The sequence below is a fragment of the Sorex araneus genome, chromosome 5 (genome assembly GCF_027595985.1).
Source record: "Sorex araneus isolate mSorAra2 chromosome 5, mSorAra2.pri, whole genome shotgun sequence".
Taxonomy (NCBI): Eukaryota; Metazoa; Chordata; class Mammalia; order Eulipotyphla; family Soricidae; genus Sorex; species Sorex araneus.
Window position 1 is genome coordinate 199,495,539 of NC_073306.1, and position 20,431 is coordinate 199,515,969.

The window sequence follows — 20,431 nt, forward strand, 5'->3', positions numbered from 1 at the left end:
AAGACAGAGCCTGGAGTTCTTCCTGTGTCTTGATCTCGAAGACAGCATCGGTGGCAATGGCTTTGTCTCTTCCACAACATTAGCTCCTGCAGACCCTGCCTCAGCTCCCCCCAGCCTTTTAGAGTGGGGGTCCACAGCGGCTTTGGTTGCTCATTCACCATTTGGTTGTTCTGTTACTTATCCTCTGTTTCTAGTTAATCCAATATATTCTTTTAAAAAAATTATGAAATGCTTCCCTAATGTACATGTCATCCTTGCACTGGGGACATGTTAATTTTCTCTTTGTTGCTCTAATTTTAGTATACCTGCTGTCGAAGCAAGCATGACCTCCTTCGTTCTTTCAGCGCTATGATTTCTCGTTGGCTTTTTCTCAGACTTTCTCAGCTGTTTTCTCCTGTTTATCTCAGTTAAATGGGTAGCCTTAGGATTGTTGCTATGGAGTCATCCTCAGGTCCTTTGCATAGTTCTGTTGTATTGGGAGTTTCTCCAGGCTGTTACCTTAATCTGTTGATGTCAGTCCCTTTGTCTCTCTGGCATGTTTGATGCCTCTACAGGGGCTTAGGCAAAGACCAATGGCCTATTTTCAAGTATACTTGGCTGGCCACTAAAACATAGCAAGTACTCAGGGGCACTGTGTGCCAAATGGAAAAGGTCTAGGTAGTGAACAGGGGTTCAAGATTACCCGTGCCTGGCAACCTTGACTTTGGTCATGCAGATGTGGGCAGTGACTGGAGAACTCCCTCTGAGGTGGGTCCATAAGGAGGCTGGGGCCTCAGTCCTGACTGGTGACAGAACAGGCATGGAGCAGAGTCAGGCCAGCAGGGGAACACAACTGGCAGTGGCTAAAGGGCTGTTCTGTGGGACTGCAGACTTGCTTAAAGTCAGGTGTGGGCTGGCAGTGCCAGGAGGAAGGCGGAGAAGGAGCCTGGAGTATGCACTGAACAGCACAGAGTGTGGCCCAAAAACAAATAAATGAAAGAAACAGTCCCCATGACATAAGATACTATGTACCTCTCACATTTACTTGATTTTGGTAGGGTTTCTGTTGCGTTTTGTTTTGCACTGACTTGCGAGTTTTCAGCAAGGATTTCAGAAGGTTATACTTGTTTAATTCTGTAGATGTGTTTCCCTTTTACTTCTGAGGTATTTTTCACAAGTTAAATGATGTTAGCGCATGTGTTGCCAGAGCACATGTGTCACCTGCGTCTCCTCTCCTGCGATGTGTACCTCCACACTCTAATGCTGGGATGTGTCCTGGGCTCTCTCTGCCTTTGGGGAAGCCCCTCCTCCTTCTTTCTTGAGCACACTACTCTCCCTCTTTCTCTTCCTCCCTCCCCTTCTCAAAATTTCTGAATAAAATTGCTTTTTTACTTCCAAAGATGTTAAATGTCTATTTTTACTAAAATTATGGGAAAAAAATATTTTAGAACTAAACATAGTATATATTGGGATAATTGTTCCAAGAAAGCTAAGATTGCAGCTGATTCAGATGGAAACAGAGGGAGCTAGAGGAAAAAAAAAATCAAAGAAAACACAAGAAAAAGTCAATTGTGTCAGTTTTTTCTTGCTTGGACTCAATTTTTCTATCTTTAAAAGTGTTATTGATCTCTGATTTATTGTGTCATGTAGCAGATGCACTGGATTCCTTTCCCATGTGCTATGGAAGTAGAGTTGACACTGATAGGAGCTTCTTTCCCTGTCTAGAAAATTGTTTCTAGCTGGAAAATGTCTAGCAAATGCTCATATGTGAGGTATTTGGTCAAGGTTAAACTCCTGTCTGTCAGATAATTGGTCGACTTTTCTTTCACTATTCTCATTATATTTGAGAATTGAAAATGGTTTTAAGTCTACAAATAAATTTCAATTATACAAAAAAGATATCAAGTCTGACATATTTTTTTCCTTATGTTTAAAAAAAATTTCTGTTGATTTTTTTTTTCTTTTCGGGTCACACCTGGCAATACTCAGGGATTGCTCTGCACTCAAGAATTACTTCTGTGGTGCTCAGGGGACCATATGGGATGTCAGGGATCTAACCCAGGTCAGCTGCATGCAAGGCAAACACCCTATCCACTATGCTACTGCTCTGGTCACTCATGTTTAAAACTGAACAATGGACAAATCCCTTCACATTGCTCTTTGTAAAATAGGTTTAAAGCTAAATGACCTGTCAGGATTGATATTTGGATCGAATTGACTGACTTTAGCACCAGGAAAAACATTTCTAATAGGAAATTTTAGTGTTTCTGATGGCAATTAATGAGACTGAGGGAACTGTTCCAAACTATTTTGACCACCATTGCATGGGCTGGAGCGATAGCACCAGCGGTTGGATGTTTGCCTTGCACACAGCCGACCCGAGTTTGATTCTTCCGACTCGAGTTCGATTCCTCCGCCCCTCTCGGAGAGCCCGGCAAGCTATCGAGAGTATTGAGCCTGTGCGGCAGAGCCTGGCAAGCTACCTATGGTGTATTGATACACCAAAAGCAGTAACAATAAGTCTCTCAATGAGAGACGTTACTGGTGCCCGCTCGAACAAATCGATGAGCAACAGGATGACAATGATGATTGCATGCCCCAAACTTCAACTGTGAAATGTAGAAATCAGATTTGGTATGACCTTTCAACTTCACTGTTTTGTTAAGCTGACAGAAAGTTTGTGGAAAACTGGCCTGCAATAGAAACCAGCGGGTTTTCTCACTGAAGGTTCATGGTCACTTAATGAATAACTCATCGCCACAAAATAAGGGAGAAGTTTGAACAGGAGGCTGGCCACAGGCAGCCCCATCTGAACCACTGGATCTTCACTGAACCTCCATATTCATCTCCCCTCTTACCACAGAGTTTTGAGTGATTGAAGTTAGTTTGGATAAGGATTCCAGACAGCGAAAAGCAAATATTGAAGTCAGAGGTCAGGGGAGAATAGACCAGCGTGGGGAGGAAGAAATACCAAGCTGATAGTTGAAAGATAATGAATGTGGGGTGGGTTACAGTCACATCGTAAGGGGCAGAGGAGAGCCAGACACCCTAAGCTTTCTCAGGCTGAACAAGGCCCGAGGTTAAACTCATCTTTGCTGGTCTATGGAGATTTCTAAATATTTGGCCCATCTAGCCTGGAACTTTGGGAAATGACACTGTTGAGTAAAGCCATTACCATGTTAACTTTTTTTTTTTCCATTTTCATCACTGCCAGTACCTTCTGTTTATGCAACTTCTAGAAGTAAACTTGCTGACAGGTATCTGTATGCAGTTGGCCATTTGATGAAAATTTTATCGTGCAAAAATGATCCCAGTCAATTGGCTGGAAGAGTGCCAAGAATCTCTGGAATCTAACTTTCTGATGAGCACACAAAAGTTCCCTTTTGGGTAGAGTCAAGGGGAGCAACATGAAAGTTATTCCTCAGTATGGATAACTTCACTTTTGCGGTTATCCAAAAGTTGGACATTCCTTCCAACTTGCTCTTAACTAATGAGGGAGCTGGAACTCTCTGCTGTAATAGGCCAACGATTGGTTTCAGAGGCTAGATTTTGTAATTGTATGTATGTGTGTGTGTGTGTGTGTGTGTGTGTGTGTGTGTGTGTGTGTGTGTGGTGTCAGAGATTGAACCCGGACCTCACACATTCAAAACATGGGCTCTGGGAGCTGGAGAATCAGTACAGTGGGCAGGGCACTTGCCTTGCATGTGGCCAACCTGGGTTTGATTCCCAGAACCTCATATGGTCCCTAAGGCCGATCAGGAGTCGTCCCTGAGTACAGGGTTAGGAGTAAGCCCTAAGCATCACTGGGTTATGGCCCCAAAACAAATGCACAGAAAAAAAACATTTAAAAAACTAGCAAAAAATGGGGCTGGAGTGATAGCATAGCGGGTAGGGCATTTGCCTTGCACGCGGCAGACCCGGGTTCGATTCCCAGCATCCCATATGGTCCCCTGAGCACTGCCAGGAGTAATTCCTGAGTGCAGAGCCAGGAGTAACCCCTGTGCATCGCCAGGTGTGACCCAAAAAGAAAAAAAAAATTAGCAAAAAAAAAAAAAAAACCCACATGTGTTCCATCGCCGAGTACTACCTACCTGGCTAGGTCTTTGATTGGTTTTATAGGCAAGGATAGATTTTGAGGTTAGATTATTTTATTGAACACCTGATTTGATCATTGACTAGAGGTTATGACTTACTTTTATTGCTTCTGGAATCTGGATATCGGTGAAGAATTAAAATGCCCTTGGCTATTCAGGGCTTTCTTTTTCTCTATTCAGTGCACATTTATTATAACACAGATTTGCAACAAATAATTTTTTTTTCTCCATCATATCTGCCCAGCTGGTCATCTCTGCCATTGGGCATCGGGGCACCAGCTGCCTTTCATTGTTTCCCTACTGAGTTTCTGTGAGGGGGGAGGGGAGGAGAATAAGACAGGGAAAAGAACACGACAAAACGGTGCAGGGAAGTGTTCAGTGGGGAGGATGAAGGAGTGCTGAAAGGTGGTAAAGTGTTAGCATGAAACCCTATCAGGAACCGTACTGTAAGCCACAGTGCCTGTCAGAGAAGCAGGAAACGGGGCATTAGTGGTGAGACATGGACCCTGGTGAAGGGGTTGTTGAAAGATGGATGCCTGAACCCAGGCATGAGTAACTTTACAATCCAAATGACTAACTCTTTTAAAACCCATGAACTTCAACCTCAAGATAGCCCTTTTGCTACCTGGCTCTTATACACCCCCCCCCACCCCTCCGCCGGAAATCCCAGATTCATTCATTCCTCTCCCCTGGTCAATTTCCGGAAACTATAATCCTTCATTTATCCTTGGGTGGGAAAGTGTGTGATGGGCTTTGACTCTGGCTGGGTCTGGCTTTGGATTTGGTTCTGCTGTTGATAACGTTGTGACCCTGAGTAATTTATTTCATTTTTCAATTCTTTAATTAGTCTGAGCTGTAATTCCACCAAGTATCGACTTTGCAAACGCTGGTAAGAATGGAATGAATTGGACCGTCAAACTCCTGTAGATAAGAGGCATGACCAGCCATGTTCTTTTTTTTTTTTTTTCCCCATCTCTCCTCCCAGTGCCTGTATGCTGATGTGACTCTGGCCGTTTTATTTTTAGCTGCCAGCAGTTCCAGTGTCTGACTTTAGAAGCTGCTTCTAGGGCTGGTTGAAATCATTACGCCAGCTTGATTGGCAGAGAGTGATGCTAACAGTTTTTGAGGTTCCCCATTATTCTGAAAGCATTTTTGTAACATTTTTCTAGTCTTAGACTTTATAATAAGCAGCATGTGAGACATATTCAAGGGCAATTACTATTCCTGATTTATGGGCAAGACTGCACGTTACCAAGAGTAGCTAACATTACAGGGCGCTTACTAAATGGCTTTTTTCTAAACACTGTCTATGCATTAACTCGCTAATCCCCACAACAAGCCTCTGGAGGGTATTACTACCTTTATCTCACCATAAGGGAAACAGGCCCAGAGAGGTCAAATAACTTGTTGAAGGTCGCATAGCTCGCAAGCGTGGGGGCAGGATTTGAACCTGGACAGTCTGGTTGCAAAGCTTACCCACCATCTGGCTCCGGTAGGAGATAAGCAAACAAATCATTGTTCCGAGCTCCTAGCTGCAGAAATCCTTTTGCCGGTTCCGGCTCAGGTATCTATATTTCTGGGCTCTGGAATGCCTGCAACTTGCGAACGTTGCTGGTTCACAATAGCTATGAGGAAAATACCATTGTTCTCTTGTTCAGGAGGAGGACCGTGACTTTTTTTTTTTTAATCTGGTTTCCTTTCAGCTCAGCCACCCCTGAGAATTCTTTGGCCGAGACAAAGTAGTCAGTCCCTCTGGAATAACAGCAGCAAGCAGAGTCACCCTGGTTGCCTTAGAGCTCTGCTTCTTGCAAGCCCAAACACTGACAGCCTTAAGAGAGCGGGAACGTCGCTCATGCAGTTAGAACCGTGTCCGGAGGATTTCTTTCTCCTCAGGAGCGAGAGAGGTGTCTGGCCACGTTGAATTGTTCGAAGGCACCCATCATGCCTCTCCCCCTTTCTTCCTCTTTGTTCTTTCTATGGTGATGGAAGTTGTGGAGCTGGGGGGAGGCGGGTGCTATGCTCAGATATTTTTAGTTGCAGTGCTCATTAGGGCTTCAAGCCTTTGGAGGGAGACAGTGCTCACACACGGGAGACCTTTTCTTGTGGTGCTGGGGGTCCAAAACAGCAGAGCTGCTGGGGTCAACCTGGGACGTGCGGGGTGATGCTGAGGATTTGTTTCTTGGCTTTTGTTGGGGGCCACACCCAGCAGTTCTCAGCAATTACTCCAGGTGGGGCTCATAGGACCACTGTCACTGTCATCCTGTTGCTCATTGATTTGTTCGAGCGGACACCAGTAACATCTCTCATTGAAGGACTTATTATTACTGTTTTTGGCATATCCCATACACATGGGTAGCTTGCCAGGCTCTGCCGAGCGGGCTCGATACTCTCGGTAGCTTGCCGGGCTCTCCAAGAGGGGCGGAGGAATCGAACTCGGGTCAGCCGGGTGAAAGGCGAACGCCCAATCGCTGTGCTATCGCTCCAGCCCAGGTGATAGGACCACATGGGATGCAAATCTGGGTGGGCTGTATGCAAGACAAGCACCCCACCTGCTGTACTGTCTCTCATATTCATGACCTTAGTAGTAGCCTCACATTTGATACCTCCAAGCAAGTTCTAGACCCCTGACATGTTCACCTTTATTTGTTTTGTTTTCTTTCCCTGTTGCTATTACGGTGTTGTGAGTCCGCACAGGGTGCTGGGGGCGGTATCAGCGATGTGGGGTGGTGCCGGGGACGGAGACCCAGCACATGCAAAGCATTCACACTACCACGAATCTACATTCTCAGACCCTGAAACACGCTCTGCACAGCAGAACCAGAGTGTCTTTGTTAATGCAGGAAACTAAAATCTGAGATGTTTTTAGTTTTCAGTTATTCTTTTCCATTGAAATATCACAGTTTACACTAGTATTAGATCATTATTTTACAGTTGCTGTGCTTCTACACTGTTCCCGCCAGTGCTCCAAAGTCCCTCCACCTTTTCTCACGGTCTCTTCCCTCTCCCCAACGCATGCCTCACAGTTCCCAGTTCTGTTGATCATGCTTCCGGATTTGTTCCCCCTGGGAATTGTCTGATTTCTTTCTTTGTTCCTTTATACTCCGATTACCAGCACCCTCATCTGGCATTCGCTTTCTGACTCACTTCGGTCAGCATGACACTCTCCAGTTCCACCCAAGTTAGCAAACTGTGATTTCATCTTTTCTCATAGCTGAGTAGTGCTCCTTCTTGGTCATAGACCACAGTGTCTTTATCCATTCACCTCTTTGTTGGACACTTGGCTTGTTTCCAGATCATGTCCACTGTGAATAATTCTGTGGTGAGCCTAGGTGTACATATGAAATTTTGAGTTAATGTTTTTGTGTTCTTGGGGATGCCAGCCAGGAGCAGAATCACAGCATTTTTAATGATCAAATATATAGAGATGTGTCAGTTTTCTTTTCATTGACACGGATTTTAGGTTTTGGAGTTTTTTTTATTGTTGTGGTTGTTATTTGTTTGTTTTTGGAGCCACCTCTGAAGGTGCTCAGGGCTTACTCCTGGCTCTGCACTGCTGGCGGACTTGGGGGTCTTATGAAGTGCTAGGGATTGAGTCCATGTTGGCACATGGAAAGCAAACAACTTACCATTATACAATCACTATGACCTTCTGGTTTTAGTTTTTGATTACTAGAATTGTATCTAGACTGGGAATAGGAAAAAGTAAAGGTAAAAATTTTAACAAAGAGTGAGTAATTTTTTTTATTGATTAGTGAGTCACCATGAGTGTACAGTAACAGATTTACACATTTTCATACTTGAGTTTCCCTCATACAATGTTCGAGCACCCCTTCCTCCACCAATGTCCATTGTCCATCACAGTGAACCCAGTATCCCTCCCACCTCCCAATCCCATCCCCCCTGCCCCCGCCCTCCCCCTGCCTCTGTGGCAGGGCATTCCCTTTTGTTCTCTCTCTCTCTCTCTCTCTCTCTCTCTCTCTCTCTCTCTCTCTCTCTCTCTCTCTCTCTCTCTCTCTCTCTCCCCTTTTGGGTGTTGTGGTCCACAATCGGGGTATTGAGTGGCCATCGTGTTCAATCTATAGTCTACTTTCAGCACACATCTCCCCTCCCGAGCGGGTCTTTCAACCAGAGCTTACTTTATGTTCCCTTCTCTGTCTGAACTGCCTTTTCCCCCAGCATGTGAGGCCAGCTTCCAAGCCATGGAGCCAACCTCCTGGTACTTATTTCTACTATTCTTGGGTGTTAGTCTCCTACTCTGCTATTTTATATTCCACAGATGAGCGCAATCTTTCTATGTCTGTCTCTGTCTTTCTGACTCACTTCGCTTAGCATGATACTTTCCATGTTGATCCACTTATATGCAAAATTCATTAGTTCATCTTTTCTAACAGCTGCATAGTATTCCATTGTGTAGATGTACCAAAGTTTCTTTAACCGGTCATCTGTTCTCGGGCACTAGGGTTTTTTCCAGGTTCTGGCTATTGTAAACAGTGCTGCGATGAACATATAAGTGCAGATGTCATTTCGACTATAGAGTAAGTAAAAATTTTAACAAAATTTGGATTCACAGTTTCCAAGATGTGAATCCCAGGTTTCATGTGTATCTAATCTATATTTAACCATTGTTCTATGCTTTCTATTCCTAGTTGTTAGTGAGAACTAGGAGTGCTCTATAAATCAATAATAATTTGTGAGTGTTTCCCCCTGAGACCTAAACTGTCCCCTTAGGATTGATGAAAGAAGTTATTTTATTTCCTGGTTTTTTTTTCTGTTTGATTGGTTGGTTTTTAGGCCACACCTGGTGATTCCCAAGAATTACTCCTGGCTCTAACTCAGGAATCACTCTTGACAGTGCTCGGGGTGCTGAGGATGAAACCTGGGTCAGCTGCATGCAAGACAAGTACCTTACCTGCTGTACTATTGCTCTGGCCCAAAGAAGTTTCTTTTCTGTTTATTTTTATGTTCTCCATGTGCTTTAAAATAGGTATACTACATATATGTTAATATACTATGCCTCCATGAATAAATGCAGGATAATCAGTTTGATGGATGAAAACCTATGATTTAAAGGTAAAAAAATGGGGCAACTGAATGGATCCTTCTTAAGAATATAAAATACCGGGGCTGGAGAGATAGCACAGAGGGTAGGGCGTTTGCCTTGCACGCGGCCGACCCGGGTTCGATTCTCAGCATCCCATATGGTCCCCTGAGCACCGCCAGGGGTAATTCCTGAGTGCAGAGCCAGGAGTGGCCCCTGTGCATTGCCAGGTGTGACCCAAAAAAGCCAAAAAGAAAAAAAGAATATAAAATACCATGTTAAATATGACTGGAATCAGTTAAATACAAGGCAAACAACTTGTCCCTTTGTTATTCCCTTTTGTGATGACTAACCATCTCTCAGAGGTGGCCATCACTTATTGATAATAGCCTTTCCATTTATCCCAGCTCAATAAGAACATTGCAATTTCTAAAGATTTATATGTATGTATTAAAATCACTATGGGACCTCTTTGGAAAACAATATGGACACTTCTCAAAAAATTAGAAATTGAGCTTCCATTTGATCCAGCAATACCATTTCTGGGAATATATCCCAGAGAAACAAAAAAGTATAGTCAAAATGACATCTGCCCCTATATGTTCATCGCAGCACTGTTTACAATAGCCAGGATCTGGAAAAAGCCTGAGTGCCCGAGAACAGATGACTGGTTAAAGAAACTTTGATACATCTATACAATGGAATACTATGCAGCTATTAGAAAAGATGAAGTCATGAACTTTAAGTGGATCAACATGGAAAGTATCATGCTAAGTGAAATGAGTCAGAAAGAGAGGGACAGACATAGAAAGATTACACTCATCTGTGGAATATAAAATAGCAGAGTAGGAGACTAACACCCAAGAATAGTAGTTTATAATACCAGGAGGTTGGTTCCATGGCTTGGAAGCTGCCTCAAATGCTGTGAGAAAGGCCCGGATAGAGAAGGGAACACCAAGGAAAATGTGATTGGAGATCCCGCTTGGGAAGGGAGATGTGTGCTGAAAGTAGACTAGAGACTGAACACGATGGACACTCAATAACCCTATTGCAGACCACAACACCCAAAAGGAGAGAGAGAACATAATGGAATACTGTGCCACAGAGGCAGAGTGGGCTGTGGAGGATGGGATTGGGGGGTGGGAGGGATACTGGGTCCATTGGTGGTGGAGAATGGACACTGGTGGAGGGATGGGCTCTTGAACATTGTATGAGGGAAACACAAGCACTAAAATGTGTAAATCTGTGACCGTACCCTCACAGTGACTCACTAATTAAAAAATAAATAAATATTTAAAAAATGAAAAAAAAAAGAAATAAAATCACTACGGGATTGAAACAATAGCACAGTGGGTAGGGTGTTTGCCTTGCACATGGCCGACTCAAATTCGATTCCTCGGTCCCTCTTGGAGAGCCTGGCAAGCTACAGAGAGTATCCTGCCCGCACAGCAGAGCCTGGCAAGTTACCCATGACATATTCGATATGCCAAAAACAGTAAAAACAAATCTCACAATGGAGACATTACTGTTACCCGCTCAAGCAAATCGATGAACAATGGGGCAACAGTGCTACAGTGCAAAATCACTACATATGCTCTTTACATACACACACACACACACACACACAATCATATGATATATGGACTCTCAGGTTCACACAGATATGGGCTAAATTCATGTGCCACAAAATAAGAGAGAGGAATCAGAAAGATAGGACAGCACATAGTGTGCTTGCCTAGCAAGTGGCCAATCCATGTTTGGTCTTCAGCATCCCATTGCATCCCCGAAGTCCTCCAGGAGTGATTCCTGAGCACAGAGCCAGGAGTAAATTATGAGCACTGCCAGATGTGCCTCTCCCCCCAAAAAAAAGGGACAGGGGAGAAAAAATTAATAGCTGGAGCACCATCAGAGATTCAGATTTATTCCTGAGACTGTCTTTGCTTAAATTACTGACTATCTTCACTATTCATTGCAATCTATAGTAGGAACAGAACAGCGTAGATAATTTGCTTCCATGCAACTTATTTCTTTTTCAGTATTTTGCCATTGGCAGGGTGCTATTTATATCAGTCAGAAGAGACTAAATTATGCTTCGGTAACAAACATCTCCCAGATTGCAGTAGCTTAAACTGTAGACGTCTTTCTTGCTTGTCCTACACAATCACGGTGTGTTTTCAAGGTGATAACTTTCTGACAGAAGTTACTCACTGTCAGTCACTAGGTCAAAGGGGCTGAGGGAAGCTCTAGCAGCAATATTCGTTATTTCTGCCCAAACAAATAGGCCAAAAGTAGTTACATGGCTCTATTTACCTGCCCAGGACTCCAAAATAAGAGACTTTCTTCTGTAGTCATGGTGGAAAGCAGGAATGCTTGTTGAACAGCTCTAAAGATCACAACTGTGGGGGCTGGAGCAATAGCACAGGGGGGTAGGGCGTTTGCTTTGCATGCAGCCGGCCTGGGTTCAATTCCCAGCATCCTATATGGTCCCCTGAGCACTGCCAGGAGTAATTCCTGTGCATCACCAGGTGTGACCCAAAATTTTTTTTAAAAATCGCAACTGTTTTTCATTTGGTATTTATCTCATGACACTGTAAAGAAAAAAAAGAAAGCAACTTAGATTCATCGCGACCTTCTTAGTCCTCTTTTAGTATCACTCTGGGTATGAAAGATTCTTCAATGGCAGGTTTTAATACTATTGCTTGCAATGCTCCACAGCAACTTCTTGTCTCTATATTAGTCAGTGAAAACTTTTCTAACTGAGCATCCTTTTCACTTTTCTCAGTTATTATTTCTTGCACTAGCTGTGTTTCCCCTTACCCTTTTCCATCTCCTCATGGAATTCCTGATTCAAAAATTATTCCTCTTGCTTTTATCTATCATGAATCTTACATTCTCTTCCATTCATTCACTTTTCTTATGGTTAATATTTTGTCTTCAATATCACTGATACAGTCCTCTGCATGTTGAATTCTATTGATGTAACTGGCTATTATATTTTTTAACTTCCTCAATTCCATTTGTATAAGGACTATTTGATATCCTAGATCAGTTTATCTTCAAGTTGATTGAAATTTTTTCTCTCAGTGATTGCTTTATTTCTGTGGTCATTATATGAAACATTGATTTGGGTTCTTCACCAGTGAGGCCTGAGCGTTTACTTGAGCTTGATGATTTGTCGGGACTTCTGTCCCTTTCTGTCAGAGTAGGTCACATCCTTTGTTTTACCACTGTTCCCCAAACTTTGTGGATGATACAATTTGAACTTCAGATTCCCAGATATCTGAGGTCTGATCTAATTTGTTATTTTTCAACAAGCAGTACTCTTTATAATTTAATAGTCTAACAACGTCTGTGCCTTTACGAGGGCATATCACTGGTCATGCAGTTCAGTATCTTAATATTTCCATTTGTATAGAAGTGTTAGAATAGACATACTTGAGAAAACATATAAGACTTAACAACCCTTGGAATTGGTGAGGATGAAGAGGTGGTATTGTCACGCAGACAAGTTTTGGGCTTGAGAGGGGTTCGGGAGGGGCCTTCTCAGTTCAGAGGACCCAGGAAACAGGTCCCAGATGACGCAGAGACATTGGGCAGAATGGAGCCTGGAGCCCTTGATGTAGTTTTTGTTGGAATACCCAAGTCACTGTCACTGTCATCCCGTTGCTCATCGATTTGTTCAAGCGGGCACCAGTAACGTCTCTCATTGAGAGACTTATTGTTACTGTTTTTGGCATATCCAATAATTATAAGCTCAGCATTATAATTATTTTTTGATTTTAAAATTCTGTTAGATTATATCTTGATTTTTGTTGTCTGCCTTCAGTTTCTCAAATAAATCACATTCAACTGTTATATCCTGCTGGCTCTTGACTTTGACCTACAAAAAGTAAATTATCTTCCATTGCTGTTCTATGAGTGTTGCTCCTCCCAAAATCCTTACTTTTCACTTTTGCCACCAAGGAACTGAAAGCTAAATTTGTAGCATACTGTACCTCCTTTAAGTATCTAAGTATCTCCTTTAATCTGAAAACACTTTAGCAGAAAAAGTATGCCTAAAGGAATCTACTTTATTTTTATTATTTTTTTTTTTTTGCTTTTTGGGTCACACCCGGCGATGCACAGGGGTTACTCCTGGTTCTACACTCAGGAATTACTCCTGGCGGTGCTCAGGGGACCATATGGGATGCTGGGATTCGAACCCGGGTTGGCCGCGTGCAAGGCAAACGCCCTACCCGCTGTGCTATCGCCCCAGCCCCCTCTACTTTATTTTTAATTTAATTTAATATTTTTGGCTTTGAGACCCCATCCAGCTGTGTTCAGGACTTACTACTGGTTCTGTGCTCAATGATCATTCCTGGTGATGCTTGAGGGACCATATGTGATGTTGGGATTTGGCCACATGTAAGGCAAATGCATGCCTTACATGTTACATCTTTTTTTATTTTTGGGTCACACCTGGTGATGCACAGGGGTTACTTCTGGCTTTGCACTCAGGAATTACTCCTGGCGGTGCTCAGGGGACCATATGGGGTGCTGGGGATCGAACCCCGGGTCAGCCATGTGCAAGGCAAACGCCCTACCCACTGGGATACCCCCTACATATTATCTTTGACCTGAGGGAATTTACCTTAAAACAGTATCAAAATACAATTTTAGATTATTTATAGTTGAAAAACCAAATGATTCAAAAATAAGTTTATCTAACATCACTTGAAAAAAAATAAGTTACCATCACAACCTTATGCTAATGCTCAGAATAAACTGGAACTGGAGAGAATGAGGCACCCACCTTGCACATGGCGGACCTGGGTTCGATGCAGTACTCAGGGCATCCCATCTGGTCCCCTGAGTATTGCCATGAGGGATTCCTGAGTACAGAACCAGGAGTAACCCCTGAGCATCACTGGGTGTGGGCCCAAAACAAAAACAAAAAAAACCCCAAAAAACAAGGAAACCAGAGCCTTGATTTCAGTTAGTTTTAATTTTGACCTTATTCTAATTTTGTGCTGATTTTCTCATATTTAAGGTAGTTCAACATTCCACCTCTTTTGAAAGACATTCAAGTCTAGGAGACAACTGATTGACATTTTATTTGCTTGTTGTATTAGTTATTTACAACCCCACCACCAACCAGACTGACAAAAGGTATTGACTTGCCAGCAGGAGATAAAGGCTAAGTGTTAAACTGTCTGGGCAGATTGCATTTTACAGCAGCTTTCTTCACACTCGTGAATATTTTTGAGTTACAGAGACTTCCCTTCCTCAGAACCGTGAGTGATGAGTACCCTTATGAGAATCCGCAGCTAGGGAATGCATTTCTCACAGCTAATCTTATCCTGGACTTATATTACTCTTTTTCCTTTTTGCTCCGATTCCCGCAACTATTTGCTTTCTCCTCCTTTGTATTGACAAGGAGTTGCCTCAACTCCTTTGTGAGATGAAGCAAGGCATATATAAACAAATGGAAATAAACACTGCTCCACTTTTTAATGACCCTCAAACTTGTTTTTTCAAAATTCCTTTCGGGGGAGGCCCGGCTCTCTGAAATTTGCTTTAGGTCCAGAATAAATTAGAGCCGAGGGACGTTGTTTCAATGAAGCCTGACTTTTATCCTACCTTCGCCATCAGTTCCTTCCTCCTGGGGAGCAGTAAATCAAGAATGTTGGTCGTGTCCTGGTTTTCTGTGGGCTGCGGTTCTTTGGGATGGTGCAGGGGGTATCCTGGGGAACTTCCTGCCCGGAGACCTCTCTCTGAAACAGAATCTTCCCAACTGAGGAGCGCCGTCTTCTATTTCGCTTGTAAATCAAGTTAATGCTTGTATCTTGACTTTAAGAAAATATCCTTTTCCTCCTCCCCGCAGATCTCTTCCCCAGGGGGCGTGGAGAGGGGTCAACAGTGGCCAGCACCTGTGTTCCTATGGTGGAGATAGTCAGAGAAGCATTAACTTAGGTTTTTATAAGTGGCAGGAGCCCACAGTCCAAGCCACACACCTTGGCCGTTTAGCTGTGTGTGAGAAAACTTCTATGCGGTAACTGGGAGGAAGCGTCACAGCAGTGCTTGGGGGTTCCCGTCCTGTTCCAGAGTCAGCAAAGAGATGGGACCCGGCGAGCAAAGCACATTTTTCCCCCAAGGTCACCCAGTAAGAGAAGCGAGATTTATATTGACGAGGCCCCAAGTCTACTCAGGCTTTATGAGTCTCCCTCTCTGCTTTTTGAATTTTATCCACCCAGGCTGCAAATCTTGAAAAGGAAGCAGTACACCATATATCTATTTGTATCTGCGTGTGTGTGTGTGTGTGTGTGTGTGTGTGTGTGTGTCCGCGCGAATGCGTGTGAGCACACTCAGTGGTGCCCAGGGGCTGCAGTGGTTCTCATGGGGTCGCAGGAATCAAACGAGAGGCCTTCTGGGAGCAAAGCATGTTCACCAGCTCTTGGGGCCATCTACCTGGCACACACAGCTCCTACTTAGAGAAGACGCGATAGTTTGGGGATGAAGACACGGGGGATTCTCTGAGGCAACTTGCTAGAGTGCTCACTCTGAGGTCAGAGTCTTGAATTCCGGTTTTATTGCCCCTGCTCCCCAGGGCAGCTCCTTTGACCCCTCTGAAACGCCAGTGCTCACATCCGTACAATGGGGAGATTCTATGGTTAAACAGGTCTTTGGTGACTTGTAAGTGGCTGTGATAAAGTGATTGGAAAACACTAGACCCTCAACGGCCATGGTGCTGCTGCCAACGCCCATATCCACTCACGTCCTAAAGTCTGAGCACCAGTGTGGGCCCAGGTCCAGGCCCGGGTGACCCAGCAGGGAGAGGAACAGGCCCACATCCGTGTGCCCTCCCCAACTGTCTGACAGACAATAAACTCCATCCACTAGTAAACAACACGGGGAGTTACCTCATGATTTAAGGGCTAAAGAAGAAAGACAAAGACAGGAAGGAAGTAAGAAAAGTAATACCAGAGGAGGTAGACCAGCAAATAACTCCTCCGGAGACTGAGTTTGCAGAAGAATCTGGAAGGGGCGAAAGAAGCAAGTGGTAGCCTGAGAGGAATATTCCAGGCTGAGGGACCAGCAGGTACAAGCACGGAGGCAAGAGGTGGTGGCTCCACCGGCCACTCTCCGGAGTGAGCAGAGAACCAGTGTGTGGGACACACAGCGCAAGCTTCCGGTGAGGAGGGCCCTGTGCCCAGTGTAACCTGACCTGATTGAAGTTCTAACAGGACCACTCACTTGCTGCCAGTGACATGCTTGTGGTCTTAGAATGGAGACTAGGTCTGAGGAAGGGTGGGTTGGGACAAGCCCACCCATTAAATGGTAGCTTTGTGCCTCTCCATTTTGAGGCTGGGGGTTAAGAGGGATGGGGACGGACCTGGCTTCCTGCCCCCGCACACAGCCACACTGGGCTGTCGAAGGCCCGAGTACCTTTATGCCTGTTCATACATTTGAGTGTATTTCTATCATAGCATGGATCAACCAGTCCTGTATTTCTTTTTTTTTTTTTTTTGCTTTTTGGATCACCCCCAGAGATGCTCAGGGGTTACTCCTGGCTTTGCACTCAGGAATTACCCTTGGCAGTGCTTGGGGGACCATGTGGGATGCTGGGGATCGAACCCGCGTCAGCCGCGTGCAAGGCAAACGCCCTACCAGCTGTGCTATCGCTCTGGCCCCCAGTCCTGTATTTCGTTCCCTAAAATCAGCATCTCTAAATTCTGCCCCAAGTCATGTGCAGGCACTATGTCACAGGCTAAGATAACAGCACTGGGCAAGACTAAATAATTCGAAAAGCCAGCTCCCCATCCGAGCAAAATCAGCTTAACTCTGGAGTGTGGATACGCTGAGAATTCGAGAAGGAAAGAACGTTCCAATCTCCCAGGTGTGCGCTCCCCCTCTCTGCAGTTTGTTAGCTTAGGAACTTCCCACGAAGTTGTATATGTGTATTATCTGAGGTCATTTAACCTATTGACAATCACATTCTTGAAATAAGTCAATTCTGTGCAGGTGACATTGAACAAACAATGCCAGTGACCTCTTCAGCTGCTCCAGCCTTGGTCCAAAGGTTTAGAATAATAAGCTTCATTTTTCACTGAATCTTGTTGACAGACAGTATCAGGAGGGCTTGGGTTAGAAGGTATAATCCTCTGATGAATAGTTCAAGAAAATTATTGTAAATCTTTTGTAAATATTTTAAAGTCATCACAATGATTTAGATAAAACTGTGACTGCTGTAGATTTAAGATTGATGCATTGCGCTAGTCCTGGTATATTGAAATCTATTTTGTCATTGCCACAGCATCTGTCACAGCTGTTAAATACCTCAGTTTATGATAAAAATGAAGAAAATGACATAGATTACTTTCATTCACAGTCTTGTTTTTAGCTAATAGGTTCAACTTTGTTGGCGACCCGTATCTGAGTAGTAGCCCATAAGGACGGTGTCTCTGATAGTGATGCTACCAAATAGCCTGCAAGGACAGAAGGAAGGAGAAGGTGGAGTTCCCAAGTAATTCACAAACTGATCTAGCCATCCTGATCCACTTAGCTGAAATGAGCTAGATAAGGGATCCACACTTTGGGCCCAACTGGCTCAATTCCAACTTCCTTTGACCAAATGGGAATCTGCCTTTTGCAGTCATTGCTGGCTGAATGCTAGCGTTGACCAAGCAAACCTCAAGTTTCTCACAGAAGGAATTTAAAATCTAGATGAAGGGTAAGGCCTGTTTAGGAATCACAGAGAAGGTAGTGATTGTAGCTAATCTTGAGACAGGTAGAAAACATTTAGAAGAGAAAGGGAAAGATTCTGTCTGGATTGACAAAAAAGAAGTTTCATGAGAGAAAATGGGTATCTAGAGGGAGGAATAAGGGAGGAAGAGGGCTGGAGCAATAGCACAGCGGGTAGAACATTTGCCTTGCTATGCGGCCAACCCGGGTTCTATCCCCAGCATCCCATATGGTCACCCGAGCACATCAGGAGTAATTCCTGAGTGCAGAGCCAGGAGTAACCAACCCCTGAGCATTGCTGGGTATGACTCCCCCTCCCCCGCCCCCTAAAAAGAGGAAGAGGCAAAAAGACAGAAATCCTATTTTCATATAGGACCGGGATTTCTGAAAAACATCAGTGTTGGAGAAAAGTCTTTCAAGTCATCTCTGGTGATAATTAAAACCACTAGAAAATACAGGTTCACAACTCATTTTCAATAAATAATATTTCCAAAACATCATCTGATCTTGGCCAGAAATGTGACTCAGTGTTAGAGCATATTTCTTCAATAAGCGAGGTATTGTATTCAATAATAAAAATAACAAGAAAAATTACCCCAGTCCTCACCATTTTGGGGGGGGCCAAAGAGATAGTACAGTGGATAGGGCATTTACCTGGCACACGACCAAACTGGGTTCAATCCGCAGCATCCCATATGGTCCCCCAAGCACCACCAGGAGTAATTCCTGAGTGCAGAACCAGGAGTAACACCTGAACATTGCCGGGTATGGCCCAAGAGCAAAAACAAAAAAAAAAAGTCCTCATCATTTTTAACTTATAAATAATGATAATAATTGACATTTTAAACTCCAAGTTACACACAAAATAAAGAGGTTATGAGAATCTCTTGTGAAGGATTATAGAATAGCTTATGAAAACAATGAGCAATGAAACTCTTCACGACATTCTCCTCCTGTTTGCGCTCATGTTAAATCCCTGATGAGAAAAACGAGATACGAACTATACAAATAAGCTTCTTGACTTTCCTTTTTAAATATAAGGAAGTGATCATCCCTTCACAAACTGTTGGCCTATATTACAGGACTCAGCACCAAGCAAGGCCAGCAACAGGTAGGTGAGGAGGGACAGAAAGGTGAATTAGAAGTAGCACAAGGACATTAGTGAAGGGTCTTGGGTCGGTGGTGGTGAGGTGTGATACCTGTGTCCATCAAAACCAGAAACATAAACACTATTATAAAAACATCACTAACACTGTAATGACTAAACTAAAGATTGCAGGCCAGAGAGATAGCATAGTAGGCAGGGTACTTGCCTTGTACACGGCTGGCCCAGGACTGGTCCCCAGCATCCCATATGACTCAAGCACCACCTGGAGTGATCCCTAAGTATAGAGCCAGAAGTAAGCCCTGAGCACTTCCAGATGTGCCCCCTCCCCGCCTCCAATAAAAATTTGATCTGGGAGTTTAAAAAATCCAAAGAAACTGGTCACTCCTTAGGTCTTGCATGGTTTTCATTTTATTGCATATGTTGGACATCATTGTTCCCCCCCATCTCCCAAATTTTGGCCACATATCTGGCACATATTAAGTGCTCAATAAATATTTGTTGAATGACTGAGCCCTTGTTTTCAGAGGAGGTGCTGGATTCAAAGCTCTGGGGAAGCATTCTGGGGCAAGTGAAGGTGGAGTCATGGTTTCTATCTTCAAAGAGTCCACACCCACGCTGGGATGGGTGGACCGTGGGCAGGGGATCAAATAGCTCTGCTGAAAGAAAGGGTGGGGGTGATAAGCTTGCAGCATGTTAAAGCAGTGTAAAAATAATACACAATTTCTAAAGCATAAACTATTTAGCTGTCACTTCACTGTGTCTGTATTGTTATTCATGTGAGTCCTCTGACAAAGGGGAAAAGACAGACTTCTTATTGAAGGCAGATTACAGGAGGAAAGGGGTAAAATATGTATTGATGAGAGGCCTCAGATGGGGGGATTACAGAGGTGGGATTTGGAGTTGGCGTGAGAGGCTGATTAGAGCAAGCGTTATTGAATATGTGCTCCATGCCAAGTCTGAACGAGTGCTTTTCCTCGCATGAACTCTTAATTCTCACAGCGATCTGTGTGGTCAAGTCTATCATCTTACAGAATAGGAAATGGAGGCTCAATAGCCCACTCAAAGCCTCATTGCTAGTCAGGGCCAGAGTCCCATAGTCTGATTGACCAGTGCCAATTCTTAACTAACACGGCATTGTTGGCCTCAGTGAAGTCACCAACAAAATGGGTTTATTTGCGTACAACCATAGAAGGGCACTTGGAAAAAGCAGTCTCTTGGCGAAACACACATGTACTTCCTCATATCAAAAGCCTGCACCCTTGGGGCCGGAGAGATAGTACAGTGGGTAGAATACTTGCTTTGATCCCTGGGTCCCACACAGTCCCCAGGGCTTGCCAGGAGTGATTCTTGGGTGCAGAACTTACTGAGTACTCTCAGTATTCACTGAGCCCTGCTAGGTGTGCCCCCAAATACCAAAAACAAACCAAAACACTGTCACTGTCATCCTGTTGCTCATCGATTTGCTTGAGCGGGCACCAATAACGTCTCCAT

At 44.0% G+C, this 20,431-nt stretch overlaps 1 protein-coding gene and 1 non-coding gene across 7 annotated transcripts in view; one reads left to right on the plus strand and one right to left on the minus strand.

Moving 5' to 3' along the window:
- The window catches only part of SHROOM3 (shroom family member 3), a 337,474-nt gene that overhangs the window by 104,368 nt on the left and 212,675 nt on the right, over nucleotides 1-20,431 (plus strand). The gene's annotated exons all lie outside the window — the stretch shown is intronic.
- On the minus strand, nucleotides 218-320 carry LOC129405282 (U6 spliceosomal RNA). Its single transcript, XR_008630462.1, has one exon. It is a non-coding gene; the product is annotated as a U6 spliceosomal RNA (small nuclear RNA).